The following is a 15171-nucleotide window of genomic DNA, read 5'->3' as shown; positions in this document are numbered from 1 at the left end:
TGCCTCCGAGGCTGCACAGAGAGATTTCCCTGCCTCTGCTCTCACAGCTCCCGGGTCTCAGCCTTGGACCTGGCCCCGCCTCTGCGCGTAGGTCGCCGGAGGGCGTCCGTTCTTCGCTCAGACAGGACGGGTTTAAAGGAGCCGCTGATTCGGGGGCTCTGGCTCACTCAGGCAGAGGGGAGGGAGGGGCGCGCAGTGTGGGGCGGGCCTGCGGCGGCAGAGGCCGGCGTGACGTTGCAGCAGCCCGTGGTGCTCCGTGCGCTTTCCCGGGAAAGCCGTCCCCGGGTCTCGGGGACCCCGGCAGTGGCGGGGTGCACAGGCCCCCCGGAAGGCGGGGCGGACAGTGACCCGCGCTCGCACACAGGCCCCGCGGCGGCGGCAGCGGCGGCGGCGGCGGGCCGCGGCGGTGGGCGGCGGCGGCGGCGGCGGCCCACGCCCGTCTCCGAGGTCCGTGCCTTACCCGCGGCTCGTGCCTGTCTCCGGCGCTTCCCCAAGCAGCCCTCTTAATGCCCTCTCCTCGCGCACCAGGAAACAAAAGGGAAAAAAGTCTCTTGCCTCTTCAGCAGCTCCAGACCCTTTCCCCGGACTCCCTCCGGGCTAGCCGTGGTGCACTAACCCCTTCAGGCTCTCTTCCTGCTGCCAGCCCCAGTCCTCTCCCTGCGCTCCGACTGAAAGCCGATACCCGAGCCTCAGCTCCCAGCCCCGCCCGCCACGGCGGCCGAGCAGACAAGCCTCTCGGGCTGGTGTGTGCCTGAGGGCACCGGTCCTCTGTGCCAGAATCTCTCCGCTTTGCCCTCCGCACCCCTGTTGCTGTGCTCTCCTCCGCTACTCCGAAGCTTTCCCCCTCCGCCACCTACAGTCTCCGCCCGCGAAGGGGCTTGTAGTGTGTAGAAACCTTCCCCCCTTCACGGCTCCCTCCCACTGGTGCAGGTCCCGTCCCTATCCTATTGTCTCTGTTTATTCTTTTTTTCTTTTGCCCTACCCAGGTATGTGGGGAGCTTCTTGCCTTTTGGGGGGTCTGAGGTCTTCTGTCAGCGTTCAGTAGGTGTTCTGTAGGAGTTGTTCCACGTGTAGATGAATTTCTGATGTATCTGTGGGGAGGAAGGTGATCTCCGCGTCTTACTCTTCCGCCATCTTCCTCCGGGGTCCTGAAGCATGTCCTTGCCTCCTATCACACTGGAATCCCATCAAGCCTTCAGGCTTCCTACCAGCTTACAGGATGGAATCTGCTGGCGTCTCCCCGCTTTTCCCCTCCATTAATGGCAGGGTCCCAATGTGTACTTGCGACCCATGCTTTTCTCAAACCAGTGCTTCTCCCATTTAGCGCGCGCCAACCCCCCTCGCGGGCTCCTTGCAAAAGCCCTTATTTTTTTAAAATAGCAGAATATCATAATGGTATCATCTGGGAATAAACTATAATTTAACCAGTCTCTTATTGATGTACATTCATATTGTTTCCAGGCTATGGCAACTATAATAATTGTGTAATGAATATCTTTATTTGAGACATGTGATTTCAAACAATAACCAAAAAAAACTTCTTGGCATTTTTGTTGCTGTTACATTCAATGAATAATTTAATTTAAAGAAAGTTGACATCATTATAATATTTAACTTTTAATCTAAACATTGAAAATGCCATTTTATTCTTTCAAGATTCCTCCAAGTCATAAACATCCTGCACATTTATTGTTATTTTTCTTGTAAAGTATTTTACTATTCTGAGCACTCTTGTAAATGGGAATTTTTTTTCATTACATTTTGTAACTTGTTTTTATGTAGAAAAGTTACTGGTTATAGATTATTGCATTTTATAACCAGTTTTCCTGGATTATCTTATCATTTCCAGTAGTTTACCATGTGGCTCGCTTTTAGCTATGTGATTATATCATCTATAAATAGTTATCATTGGGGTTCATCCTTTTCAATTATTTATATATATTTTTCTCTTATCCAATTGGGTAGTACTTGAACAATATTATATGTGAAATACGTTACCAATGTTGCCTTTTCTTCACCTTAAAGGGAAACCTTGTATTTCACTATTGAGCAAGATGCTGTCTTGGAAAAAAATTAGAATGGATAATTCCTTACTAGAGTCTGTCATACAGAGTGAAGTAAGTCAGAAAGAGAAAAACAAATACTGTATGCTAACACATATATATGGAATCTAAAAAAAAAAAAAAAAAGGTCATGAAGAACCTAGGGGCAGGACGGGAGTAAAGACACAGACCTATTATAGAATGGACCTGAGGACGTGGGGAGGGGGAAGGGTAAGCTGTGACAAAGTGAGAGTGGCATGGACATACATACACTACCAAACGTAAGGTAGATAGCTAGTGGGAAGCAGCCACATAGCGCAGGGAGATCAGCTCGGTGCTTTGTGACCGCCTGGAGGGGTGGGATAGGGAGGGTGGGAGGGAGATGCAAGAGGGAGGGGATATGGGAACATATGTATATGTATAGCTGATTCACTTTCTACAGCAGAAACTAACACACCATTGTAAAGCAGTTATACTCCAATAAAGATGTTAAAAAAATGTTATGTATGAAATTTCAATTTTACTAAGAATTTATCTGGAACAAGTTTATTAATTTTAGTGACTAAACTGACTGCCAGGGATAATTCTTCCTCTAATTGTCCCTCAGCTATTCCTCCAGGTTTCCAGATGCTTTCAGAAGCCATCTCAAGCATAAGAAAGGCAGGCAGAGCCTCCTTTTTTTCTCTCGACCCAGCTGTCACTACTACAAGTGACCTTCACAAGATGCTTCTGAACTCAGCTGTCCTCTGCTGGTGACCATTGCAGCTCACCCCATGACAGCCTCACTGCGTGTAACAGGGAAGGGGAGCTCTTCTCCCTTCTGTCACTCCAACCAATGTGGGACAGATTCCCCCCTCTAACTCCAAGACACTTAACACCAGGGTAAAATACAGGAAGACATTACTGAAAGTTGGAAGTGAATGGAAGAGAAATAGAACAGCACATCCCGGACTGGCTTTAGGGTCCCCTTTGGGGCTGGGTACCTGCCTCCAGATGCCAAGAGAACCTCTACTTCCTGGAGTTTGGACAGTATGACTACCCACCCGCCCCCCGCCCCCATAAAAGAGGAGAAAGATAATCTCTGACCCAAGTGTAAGGCCCACTTCCAGAGCCCTTATTCTCTGTGCAGTATTGATAACTTCTAGAATGACAGTGAAAGAAAGATTCATTCCCTTCTAGGAAGTGTTCATCCACCCATCCACAGGCATATGGTCTGTCCCTAAGGCCCTAGCAAGACAATCACAGCATAACCTGAAATCTTGTAGATTACATACTTAAAATGTGCTCTTGGGAGCTCATACCAGGTGGAGGCCTCTTTAAATTACTCTTAGATTACAGATTGCCTTCCTTTTAAAGACTGGGTTTTTTATTTGCTGATGCTATGGGTGTGACCTAAGCTGAGAGGGCAGAACCAGGAATCATCTGGACACCCACATTTAGGAAGGACTGACTAACACATGAAGTAGGGTACAGGATATATACTGAACAAAGGCTTAATAATTGGTTGACTATCATAAAGTCTTTGCTAGCAATCCTTCTTTTCACATAAAGTTGTAGGCATGGAACCAATATTCCCTGTGTATACTCCACACTTTGCCCTGTCCGCCAGCCCCACACTAGCCCAGGGAATTGAAGCCCAATATCATTAGTTCCTCTAGGAAACTTGATTCTTTCCATAAGATCCTTCAATTCTTTGTGTCTTATTGCTTTGTTTGTTCTCTTTTTTAATGAATACATAAATGAAAATTATTTGTATTTGGGGTTTCAATTTCTGCCCCTTGTGAGTCCACGCTCCTCTGAGGCTTCGGAATTTACTCATTCTTTGACAAAATGTGCTGAGAGTCTACGACATGCTGGGCTCTGTTCAGAACCCTGGGGTTATAGCTGTGGAGAAAATGGGCAAAGTCTCAATAATCATGGAGCTTACATTCTCATAGGGAGAGAGACCAATACAGAAATAAAGGAGAAAATGTCAGGTAGTGATAAACTCCATAGTGAAAATAAAATAAGATATGTGAAAGGGATGACTGTGTGTTGGTCAGAAAAGGACTTTCTGAATTCTTGACTTTTTTTTTTTTTTTTTTTTTTTGCAGTACGCGGGCCTCTCACTGTTGTGGCCTCTCCCATTGCGGAGCACAGGCTCCGGACATGCAGGCTCAGCGGCCATGGCCCACGGGCCCAGCCACTCCGTGGCACGTGGGATCCTCCCAGACCGGGGCACGAACCCGTGTCCCCTGCATCGGCAGGTGGACTCTCAACCACTGCGCAACCAGGGAAGCCCTGAATTCTTGACTTTTAAGCTGATCCCATCTTTCTTCTTAGTTCCTGTAGCACTTCATCTTGCAAATAGTTGGTGCTCAATCAATATTTTAGAATCAGGTTTTTATTTATTTTTTGAAACCTAACAAAAGTTTCTATTTTATGACTTTTAACTTCATTGGCTCAGAGAGTAGAATTTATTTTTTTAATTTCCAAATCAGATGGCATTCTCAATTGCCTTTTAATGTAAGCTTCCTCTCCTATGTTTCCAGTATGTTGTCAGTTGTCACTTATACTAGTTAAAGAGCAAATGCCAAAAAGAAAGTGATCTCAAAATTCCGGTCAAGAAGCATCTGCTAAATAGTTGGCATTATTCTTAGACTATCTTCTCTTCAAGCAATTTTGGAAACTTCCTATTTGTACTTCTGTAAGGGTTGCACCTGGGGAATGGCACGGAGGCTTTTATGAGTTCTATTACAGGCTTCTCGCCAGAGCTGAGAGAGAAGAGTCTGTAGGGAGCTCTATTTTATGGTATAGTGAGGTTAGCCATTTACTGTTTCCATAAGCTATTTCACTTGCAATAAAGGTCAATGGGCCTTTTTAGGAAGAACTAGAACCCTGTCTAAAACTGCCATCTTCCACAGTCAAAAAGACAGGCTGCTTCTGATTCTTTTGTAAAGTGGCAGGATGTTTATTTAGCTGGGAGAGTGGATGAATATGACCAGCTGATGAGCAAGGCAGTAAGAATTCACCGGCTTCTGGGCGGAAGACTTAAATCCTAAGGTAGCTTGACCTTGACCGCAAAGCTAAGCAGGGCATGGCTGACTGTGGGTCTGGTTGTTACCTTGACATGTGAACTCTGCCAAGAAATGTACCTGGCACTCTCTATCCCTGGACTTCCTGGGAAGTTGGTGTCATAAACTACTGTGGTTTGCAGCTCATGGCATCTGCAAGTCCAGTGCAACAGAAGCAGTTCCATTACAGTGTACTTTTCTTTCTTAGTTTTTTAAGAAAGAAATCAAACTGGGTGGGTGTTTCCTTAAAGATAGGATAGGACACTGGGCTGCAGTGCTTTTGTTCACTATCTCCTAATGCACCCTCCTTCAGTTTTATGTTGTAATGTAAAACATTTCATCAATATGTTGAACAGTAGCAAAGGATATAATTTATGGTCTGTTGTCAGTATTGGCTTTTTAAAGTGATATTGTTACTTAAATCATCATAATAAATAAATCATAATAAATCCAATGGAATGGAATGGAATAAATACTACAGCAAATTGATACCTGCCATCATCCACTGGGTAAGAGTTGCAAATTTTACATCTTTTCGTTTTCCCCTCGTATTTTTATTTCTATTCATTTACCGAATTTTATCCTAATAAAATGTCTTTTTGTGATTAAGAGTATTTATTTCCCACTTCATACTTCTCTATAAAAATAAAGTGAAATTACGGGGCTTCCCTGGTGGTGCAGTGGTTGAGAATCTGCCTGCTAATGCACAGGACATGGGTTCGAGCCCTGGTCTGGGAGGATCCCACATGCCGCGGAGCAACTAGGCCCGTGAGCCACAACTACTGAGCCTGCGCGTCTGGAGCCTGTGCTCCGCAACAAGAGAGGCCGCGATAGTGAGAGGCCCGTGCACCGCGATGAAGAGTGGCCCCTGCTTGCCGCAACTAGAGAAAGCCCTGGCACAGAAACGAAGACCCAACACAGCAAAAATAAATAAATAAGTTAATAAACTCCTACCCCCAACATCTTCTTTAAAAAAATAAAATAAAATAAAAATAAATAAATAAAGTGAAATTAGAGCATTTTTTTCTTACCTCTGGTCATAAGGTTCTAACTGCTAAAAAAAATTCACCTGGATTGAGTCATCATTACAATAATTATTGGGAATACCTATGGCAGAAACAATGCTGTGTTCACCACATCCTTTTATCCTCTTGGAGGTACAGAAAGTTTATATTTCTCAGTTTCCCTTTGGGAATCTGAACAGAAATGTATTGTTTCCTGTCCTAGCTCACAGTGAGTTGAGCTCTAGTTCTCCTTCTCTCTCTCTCTCTCTCTTTGTTGGAAGCTGGAAACTCTGAGATGGCAAAGATGCAAGATGGTAGCAGAGTTATCTAAGGCCCCCTTGGAGGAGAGTCCCCCAAAAGAGCCTCCTTGTCTTCACCAGACTGTGATATAAAAATTAGCAATACACTTTTGTTGGGTAAGCCATTGAAGTTTTAGGTTTATTAGTTACTGTAAGGTAGCTTACACTATCCTGATCAATATATGCCGTAACTGATCAAAACAGCATGGATATATTACAACTTTTTTAAAAAATCTATTTTTGGCTGCACTGGGTCTTTGTTGCTGCGCACAGGCTTTCTCCAGTTGCGGTGAGCAGGGGCCACTCTTCCTTGCGCTGCTCAGGCTTCTCATTGCGGTGGCTTCTCTTGTTGTGGAGCATGGGCTCTAGGCTCGTGGGCTTCAGTAGTTGTGGCACGTGGGCTCAGTAGTTGTGGTTCACGGGCTCTAGAGTGCAGGCTCAGTAGTTGTGGTGCACAGGCTTAGTTGCTCCGCGGCATGTGGGATCCTCCCGGACCAGGGCTCGAACCCAAGTCCCCTGCATTGGCAGGCAGACTCCTAACCACTAAGCCACCAGGGAAGCCCCTATATTACAACTTCTGATAGGTCATTCTTAAGAAAAATAATTTTTAATTTTTGAAAATGCATCTCAGTAAAAACACTGAGAAATTTTGTTCACATAGATGGAAGTAAAGGTAGTTATAGAAATGTCTCCCAATATGCGTGCCCTAGTGCAAATCATCTTAATGAGATTTTCTAAAGTAGGAGAAACACTATAGGAAAATTGAGGTAGGAAAGGAGCTCTCAGGCAGTCGGTTTAAGGAACAAGTTATATGAAATGTGAGGATCTGGACTCAAAACTCTCTCTGTTTATATACCCCTTTGAAAGTCTCTGTGAGTATCCAGCGACACCTGTATTCCACATTTAAGACACAACTAGGGCAAAGGAAGGAGAGTCAGGAGGTGGAGCGTCCCCTGACCTGACCCTCTTTTGGCTGCTGACCTTCACCCAAATCCTTGTCATCTTTTTCTGCCTTCCTTCTAATTCCCACTAGCTCACAATGAAAAGGATCCTGATCAAGATTAAAGTCTGTAACATATAAAGAGTTATTTTAAATCAATAAGAAAAATATGATTATTTCAGATAAAAATGGGCAAATGATCATTAATGGCAATTCATGAAAGAAGAAATACAAATGGCTAATACCCACAGAAAATATTAAAGCTCACTTGGAACTTGTTTTAAGTTTAAATGTGCAACTTAAAACAGTGAGATATGATTTTTGGAAATAAAATCGTAAAACTAATCTTTAGTGATGGTTGGAAAAAGAATAAACTGATTTAACATTTCTAGAGAGCAATGTGGCAATATAAGTCAAAAAATTTTTTAAATATATAAAGTTGAGCTAGCATCCCACTTCTAAGCATTATTCTATGAAATAAGCATGAATCAGTTAAAAAAAAAAAAGATTCAGCCTTGAGCTTTACCACAGTTTTTTTAGTCTAGCTTCTTTTGGTTGCAAGTATTAGGTGGCAAGGCATGCAAGGCTTTCAAATGAAAGCATTTGAAATGCCTATTCTCTTCTGCGTTTTCTGCTTCTCTTAGTTAAAATTCTTGATTGATTTGGACTGATTGCTTGCTGAGTGCCAACAGATTGACTGACTTCATCCAATCAACTATTGCTTGTCTGGGAAGAGAGCTGTCATAGGATGTACAGGGTTACTTCTTCCAGGGGCTGTTTGTGGGGTGAGGGTTAGGTGCTCCATGCTCCATAAGAGACAGGAAATTAAATCACCATAGCATATCTAGAACGGTGAAGAATAGGAATCCCTTAAAAGCCCAACCCAGGATATGATGTAAACTGTGACACCATGCAGCGAGATAATCATTAAAAATGTTCTTATAGAAGACTCTTCAATGACATGGAAATATATTTGTGATATATTTCTATTTCTAGAGGAAAAAAAACATGTAAAGAGAATAAACAGTATATCTTAATTTTTAAATATTTACATTTATAAAGAAAGAAAGTGCTATGGACTAAATTCATATTAAGAGGACTGAATGTTTGTGCACCTATCCCCACCCTTCCTCCCATTTTTATGTTGAAACCCTAACCCTTGATGTGATGGTATGTGGAAATGGGATCTTTGTGAAATATGTGGAAGTGCATAAAAATATGATCTGCATACAAACGTGCATGTGCATGTACACACAGGTCTCTCTCTATACATACACACAAAATATATATCTTATAAATGCTTAAGTGTATATGTCACACAGTTGTGGATATAATAATCAGAAGCCTAATTCCCTGATTTGACCTTGGCTAAATGCAAATAAAATGATAGATCACTATGGATTTGATGAGATGCCTTGAGAAGGAAATGTCTTGTTGACCCAAGTACTTTGAGAAGTGCTGATTATTACTCTTTTCCATAGGACAAGAAAGAGAAGGTTAGAGAATATTTACTTTCTGGTGAAAACAGGAGCACAATAAACGAGGAACATTGTTGAAAGACAACAGAGGGGAACAAAGGTCTAATTTAAATTTAAATATTTGCCTACAGTGTTTTAGAATGTAATATATTATAGCTCCTGTCTTTTCATGTTTACTGAGAAGAGGACGACACTAAGATTTTCAAATATTAGCAATAAATATGACCATTAACCACAAAGTCTGAGATTGCCACAAAGCTTGTAAAACATGTCTGATACAGGAAATGGTATTTGTTCACTTAGCTATAAAATATGTTATAGGAAATTATATTTGTTCCCAGACTGAATATGAACTCTGCTTTCAATAGTAAGCCCATTCCTTAGTCAATAGACTCACAAGCCTAGTTAAACTCCCAAATATGTGTTGGATAGATTCTCACATGAGTCCAAATGCTTCAAACACTTGGTTCTAGCTTTCTCTTGGTAGACCACTTGAAACAAAGGGTGCTTCTAGAAGAGTCAACTTCAAACATGGTGAAGTCTGATTTATTTCACAATGTTATCTGAAGTTACATCTGGGGAGTGACAGCGGGAAGTGAGAAAAGAAAAAGTAACTTCTACTGTATGAACTTATGTGTTGGTAGAATATTGTTTTTTCAAGATTTACGACATTTGTAATAAATACATTTTAAGGGCTTTGAATATGGCACAGCACCATACAAACTGTTATTCATATATCGGCTGGTGGGGAGGGGGCAGGGCTTAATCTTCTCCTCTTCCATGTGCTGAAGTGGACCAAAAACTACCCTCTGGTTACTTGCCATGAAGCTGAATCTGTTAACAGATGTATTTGATCAACTCCCACATTACTGGTCTGCCTGCTAATTTTTATTAAAAATCGATTTAATTACCAGCATTTAAAAGCTCAGGTGATTTTTGCATAAAAATACATTGTGGTGGATAAGATAGATTGCTGCTCTGCATGTATTCCACACACCCCTCCCTACCCCCAGAGACTGGGCAGCTAAAAATGACATTTCTAAACTGGGCATCTGGAAGTGACTTTTAGCTTAGACCAATCAGATGGACTCAGGGGAGATGTAAAAGGCAGAGGCCCCTGGTGGCAGGCCCGTCAAGGATGCTTTGGGTTTTTCTGCAGCAGCATCCCTGACAGCAGCTTTGTGGGGACCAACGGGTGAGATCAGTAGCACCTTTTAGCTGTTGGTCACTATTTTTGTTGCCAGCATGGACTTAAAACGTGGGGTATGGCTCTAGAGGCAGCAGTGACAGCGTCAGTAGCTACCTAATCTCCAGATTGTTCCTAGAGCTAACAGTTCAGGGGAAACTGAACTGTTTCCCATCTTCCTGACTGAGGCAGAATTGGCAGCCTCCTTGGGGGATGGGTGCTTCATTGTTCTTCTGGTGGTCAGCCCTGGAGGCCCAGCCTTAACACACTCTAAGCACCTGATTCCCTGTTTGAAGCCCTTAGCCCTCCGTGCTTACAATAGCTAGAGTGGTTTCTGTTTTCTGTAAGAGAACTCTGACGAATATAGAGGAAAAAGAGGAGCTCTGGTAAAATCCAGCCCTGATTTTGGTTATGGTAACAGTAGACTGGTAATGATCAGTGGCCTGTAGGTTGCATAGATTCCACCACATCTTAGTGAACTCCCCAACTGGAGGCCATTTTCACTGTATTTGTAGTATGTGTGTGTATGTGTTTAAGAGATGTCTCACTTTTCTTAGTTATTTTACCTTCCTGGACCCTATAGGAATTTTAGTTTGCCACCTCACTAATCCTTAGCTACAGATTGGATGAAAACGATTTTTTTTTTATTTCTTAAAGGATATAACTCTTCCATTTCGAATATACTCCAAAATGCCCCCCAATCAAAGCCAGAATGCTGTACATCTAAACTGCATCATATAGGTCCCTGAGAGAACTGCTTTTATTGAACTATGAAACTAGTTGTTCTATTAACCCTAAAGATGTTGAATAAACTGTAATGTCACCTCTGTGACAACACAGCAAAGAGGTTTCCTTCAAGTCAAATTTTACCTTATAAGCATGTAATAGATCAGGTTTTGCTTTTTTGCACTGGCTGTCAGAAAATTAGGGCCAAAGGCCACCTGAGTCATTGACTTCTCATAGCGTACATGACATCATGCTTGTATGTTGTGTATTAACCCCACCCCTGACCGTGTCTCACTGTTACTCATTGGTTTTCTTTTCACCCAGATTTCTTCACATATTAAGAAGAATCCTATTGTATTATGTTTGAAACCCATTTTAAATCCTTGTTGTAATATGATGGAGAATAAATATTTAAATAAAGTGCGTTCACTTTCCCTACTCTATTCCTTGTGTTATGTCTACTAGACCCCTGTTCCTCAGTCCTCTCTGCTCTTGTGTGCTCAAGCATGTATTTCTGCCAATGTCTTAACAGACCTAGGCTATTCATGGGTGTGCTTGGGATTTTGCAATCTAGCAAATATTCTAAAGATGTGATCAAGCTGAAGAATGAGGCACCTTTTAGCAAAAAGCAATTTGTTCTGTGACAATTACTGAGTAAAAATCCCAGGAGCTACAGATTTCTGTGTAAACCAAATGCAATACTCAGTCTTTTGGGGAAGCAAATAATTACACTTCCTTTGATGATATAAGGCCAGAAAATATCTAGCATCTGATCTTAAGCTAACCTGTTTTTTCTTTTTTAATTAAACATTTTATTTTGAGATAATTATAATTCACATGCTGTTTTAAGAATAATATTAGTGATCCTGTGTACCTTTTACCTGGTTTCCCCCAATGGTAGTGTCGTAAAAAAACTATAGTACAATATCACATCTAGGATATTGGCATCAATACATTCAAGATACAGAACATTTCCATCACCACAAAAATCCCTCGTGCTGCCCTTTTATAGACACCCCTTTCCCTCCCAACCCCACCCATAACAACTACTAATCTTTTCTTCATTTCTATGCTTTTTTCTTTTCAAAAATAGCTAATCTCTTTTGATGGCATAAATGTTCATCACAGATGACTACACTACACTTACCATCACCCTTCCCCTGCTTCCATCCATTATCTGCCCTCTTCTAGCCTACTCTGTGCCGGAGAAGGCCAGCCCTTGAGGATTACATTACCAGGCTCCCTTGTTCTTTGGTTTCCAATTGGGGTCACTGGAGGCACTGGCAGAAGATGGAGGGAATGGGAGAAAAGAGGTGTAAGAATAATCATCCTTTTGTGCATAACCCCTCCCTCATGAGGCATGGGGAGAAGAAGAGGAAGAAGCACCACTACCACCACCACCAGCGAGGAGTGAGTGCCCAGATGAGGAAACGGACAGAGACCTTGGTCAGTTGAGGTGCCTGCCTTCAATGGTGAAGCTATCTCTGTCAATGAATTAATCACTAATAACCTTGACAGACTGAAGATTAGGGAGGGGGAAGGAATCCAATCACAACTGAGATTGAATTCTTTGATCTAGCAAAAAAATTTCTTGACCTGGGTAAAGAATAAGATTTAATTAGATTCAAAGAAAAAGGAAGAATTGTGAGATTGCTTTCATAACAAGTTTGTGGACCATGGTTCACACTCTCTATCTTTAATGGTTTGGTGCTCCCAGCCTTAACGCTGGGATACTTAATGTCCCAGAATGTACTAGTTTGCAGTTGAAAAGGCTTATGTTTTGCCTTCAATTAATAAATTGTCATTGTCACATCATGTCTATTTATGGATTATAGACAAATTTTAATAAACACTATGTATTAGGCTTAGGTTAAGTATTTTACATTCATTATTTCACTTACCATAGCCAACAACGCTGCGAGATAGATATTTTCCTAATTTGACAGGTAAGAACCCTTAGGTGCAGAAAGCCTAAATAACTTGTCCAAGGACACACATCTCATAAGTGAAAGATATGGAATTCAAGTCTATCTTTTAATAATTAGGCCATATTTTCTCTCAATGAGGCATATTGCTTTCCACCAGGAAATGGAAAGACAGGGCTGCTCTTTCCAATGACCTTGGTTGCTCAGCCCTTCCCTCCTCTCCTGGATAGCTCCTACACATCCTTGATCTCTAATCAAGAGTCATATTCTCAGGGAGCCATCCTCACCTTCTTGCCCTCATGGAAGCTTTCACAGCACCATGGATTTCTTATTTGTAACACTTGTCACCACTGAAATTTATATCTGTTTAATTATTTGATCAATGTCTGGCTTCTCTCCCCTAAACCGTAAGCTGCATGTCATTTTGCCCCATTACATCTCCAGCGTTTAGAACACAGTGCCTGACATATAGTGAGTGATCAATAAATGTTTATTGGTTGATTTAATAAGACTTTTTATCTTTATTTTACAGACTTATAGATTCTCAGAGTCAGAAGTCACCCCAGCTGCTAATTATTCCACTCACCAATCAGAAGTCCCATGGAATCATTCTAACCAACTGGTCAACCAACTGTTCTTGAAACATCTTTGGACCACTCTGACTGCTAGTGCCATTGTTCAGGGGAGCATACTAATGAACTCCAGTTTTCCTTACCCACAAAAAAGGCTTCATCCAAGTCCTGTCTTCTTCGGGCTGCATGTGTCCAGTACCTGGGACAATCCTCGTATGATCATCTGTCCACATTCTCTGGAATGTGTGCTCGCCATGTTCAGTACTCAGGATAAAGATCTGAACTTTGTACGTGTTCTGACCAGATTTATTAGACTCTAAAGTAAGATGCTAATCTTATCTATGATCGATATAGAGATGGAGGAAATTTTCAACTTCTATTTAAAATATGTGTAATAAAGGTAATTATCTAATCACTGTCCAGTGGCCCCCAAGTACCTGTGCTGGGCCCCTCTCTTCCATGCCACTCTATTCTCCAGCATCACTGGAGGCCAAGGATTCTCATTCACCCTATTAAGGGACTGGTAGGAGGCTTACAGGTATCCTGGACAATAAAAAATGGGGATTGGGCTTCCCTGGTGGCACAGTGGTTAAGAGTCTGCCTGCCAATGCAGGGGACACGGATTCGTGCCCCGGTCCGGGAAGACCCCACATGCCGCGGAGTGGCTGGGCCCGTGAGCCATGGCCGCTGAGCCTGCGCGTCCGGAGCCTGTGCTCCACAATGGGAGAGGCCACAACAGTGAGAGGCCCGCGTACTGCAAAGGAAAAAAAAAGGGGGGATTATTTACATGGGGCTGTATGGATGGAATTCAGAAAAGACTTGAGATACAAGTAAATGTTCTTAGGTTGGAAAATCCACAGGTGACATGAGGACACCTATTGATAGAAGGATTAACAAAGTAGCTCTTCTGCCTATGCTGCGTGCAGTGTTCTTTCGAGTGGTGACTAGTAATCTCCGATTCTCCCTGGTGCTGAACTCCAGCAGCGCTGGGGAATCTTCTGATATTGCCTATCTTCACCTCCACCAAGCCTCTTCCCTGTGGTACTTCACAGGTACCCCAGGTCAGGTCCTTTTCTCTTCCATTCCTGTCCCTAAGTGCTGTCATCATGGCGGCTGGTGGCTTGGCCCTTCATCTAATCTCTTTCTGTTTCTATGTCATGATCTCTGGGCTCTCTCAAGATGTCCCTTTTATTCGCAAAATCCTGCTTCAGAGCCACGAAGCTGAACACGTATCATTCTTCTCTTTTATTCTCAGCCTAATCATCCTGCTCTCTTTGAGGCAATGTGGTCAAATAAAAGAAGGTTGGGAAAAGAAAGGCACAAAATTAATTTTTAAAGATATTATCCTGTTACAATTGTGTTGCTGCTAAGCCCTATCTGTACTTGTGCCATTGATCCTTTTAGCCTCAGGAACAGGATTCAAATTTTTTAAATGGTGTTGAAGAAAGATTATTTTCTGTAAAGGAAATTCTCATTTTAATTTCCAGCAGAATTGCCTAATACAAAAAATAGCTTCTCATTAAAAAATGTTCATTCATTCAAGAAATATTTATTAAGCTACTGCTAGGTGGCAGGGAACTTGCTTTTCCACTTTCCTGATTTTAAAAAGGAGGTGTCTGGAAATCATAAGAATCAATATACTGACTGGCAACAAACAGGGCAGTCTTTATTCTAATAAAATAACATTCTAGTGAGATTTTAGTATGGGTATATTCATTCATTCATTCAGTTATTCATTCAACATGTTTTATGAGCCCCAGGTCAACCTTTGGCACTAAATATATAGGAAAGACATGTCACCTGTACCCACTGTATACAGACAGATAGGCAGATAAAACAATAATTACCTTACATTGTATTTAATGTTATTTGATGCAGACAAAGAAGGCCTTGGGAGAGGGCGTCATGGAGGACTTCCCAGAGGAGGTGAAGCTAGGCTTTACTTG

The sequence above is a fragment of the Mesoplodon bidens genome, assembly GCF_964165515.1.
Source record: "Mesoplodon bidens genome assembly, chromosome: 5".
Classification (NCBI taxonomy): Eukaryota; Metazoa; Chordata; class Mammalia; order Artiodactyla; family Ziphiidae; genus Mesoplodon; species Mesoplodon bidens.
Note: the sequence above shows the minus strand (reverse complement) of the source record.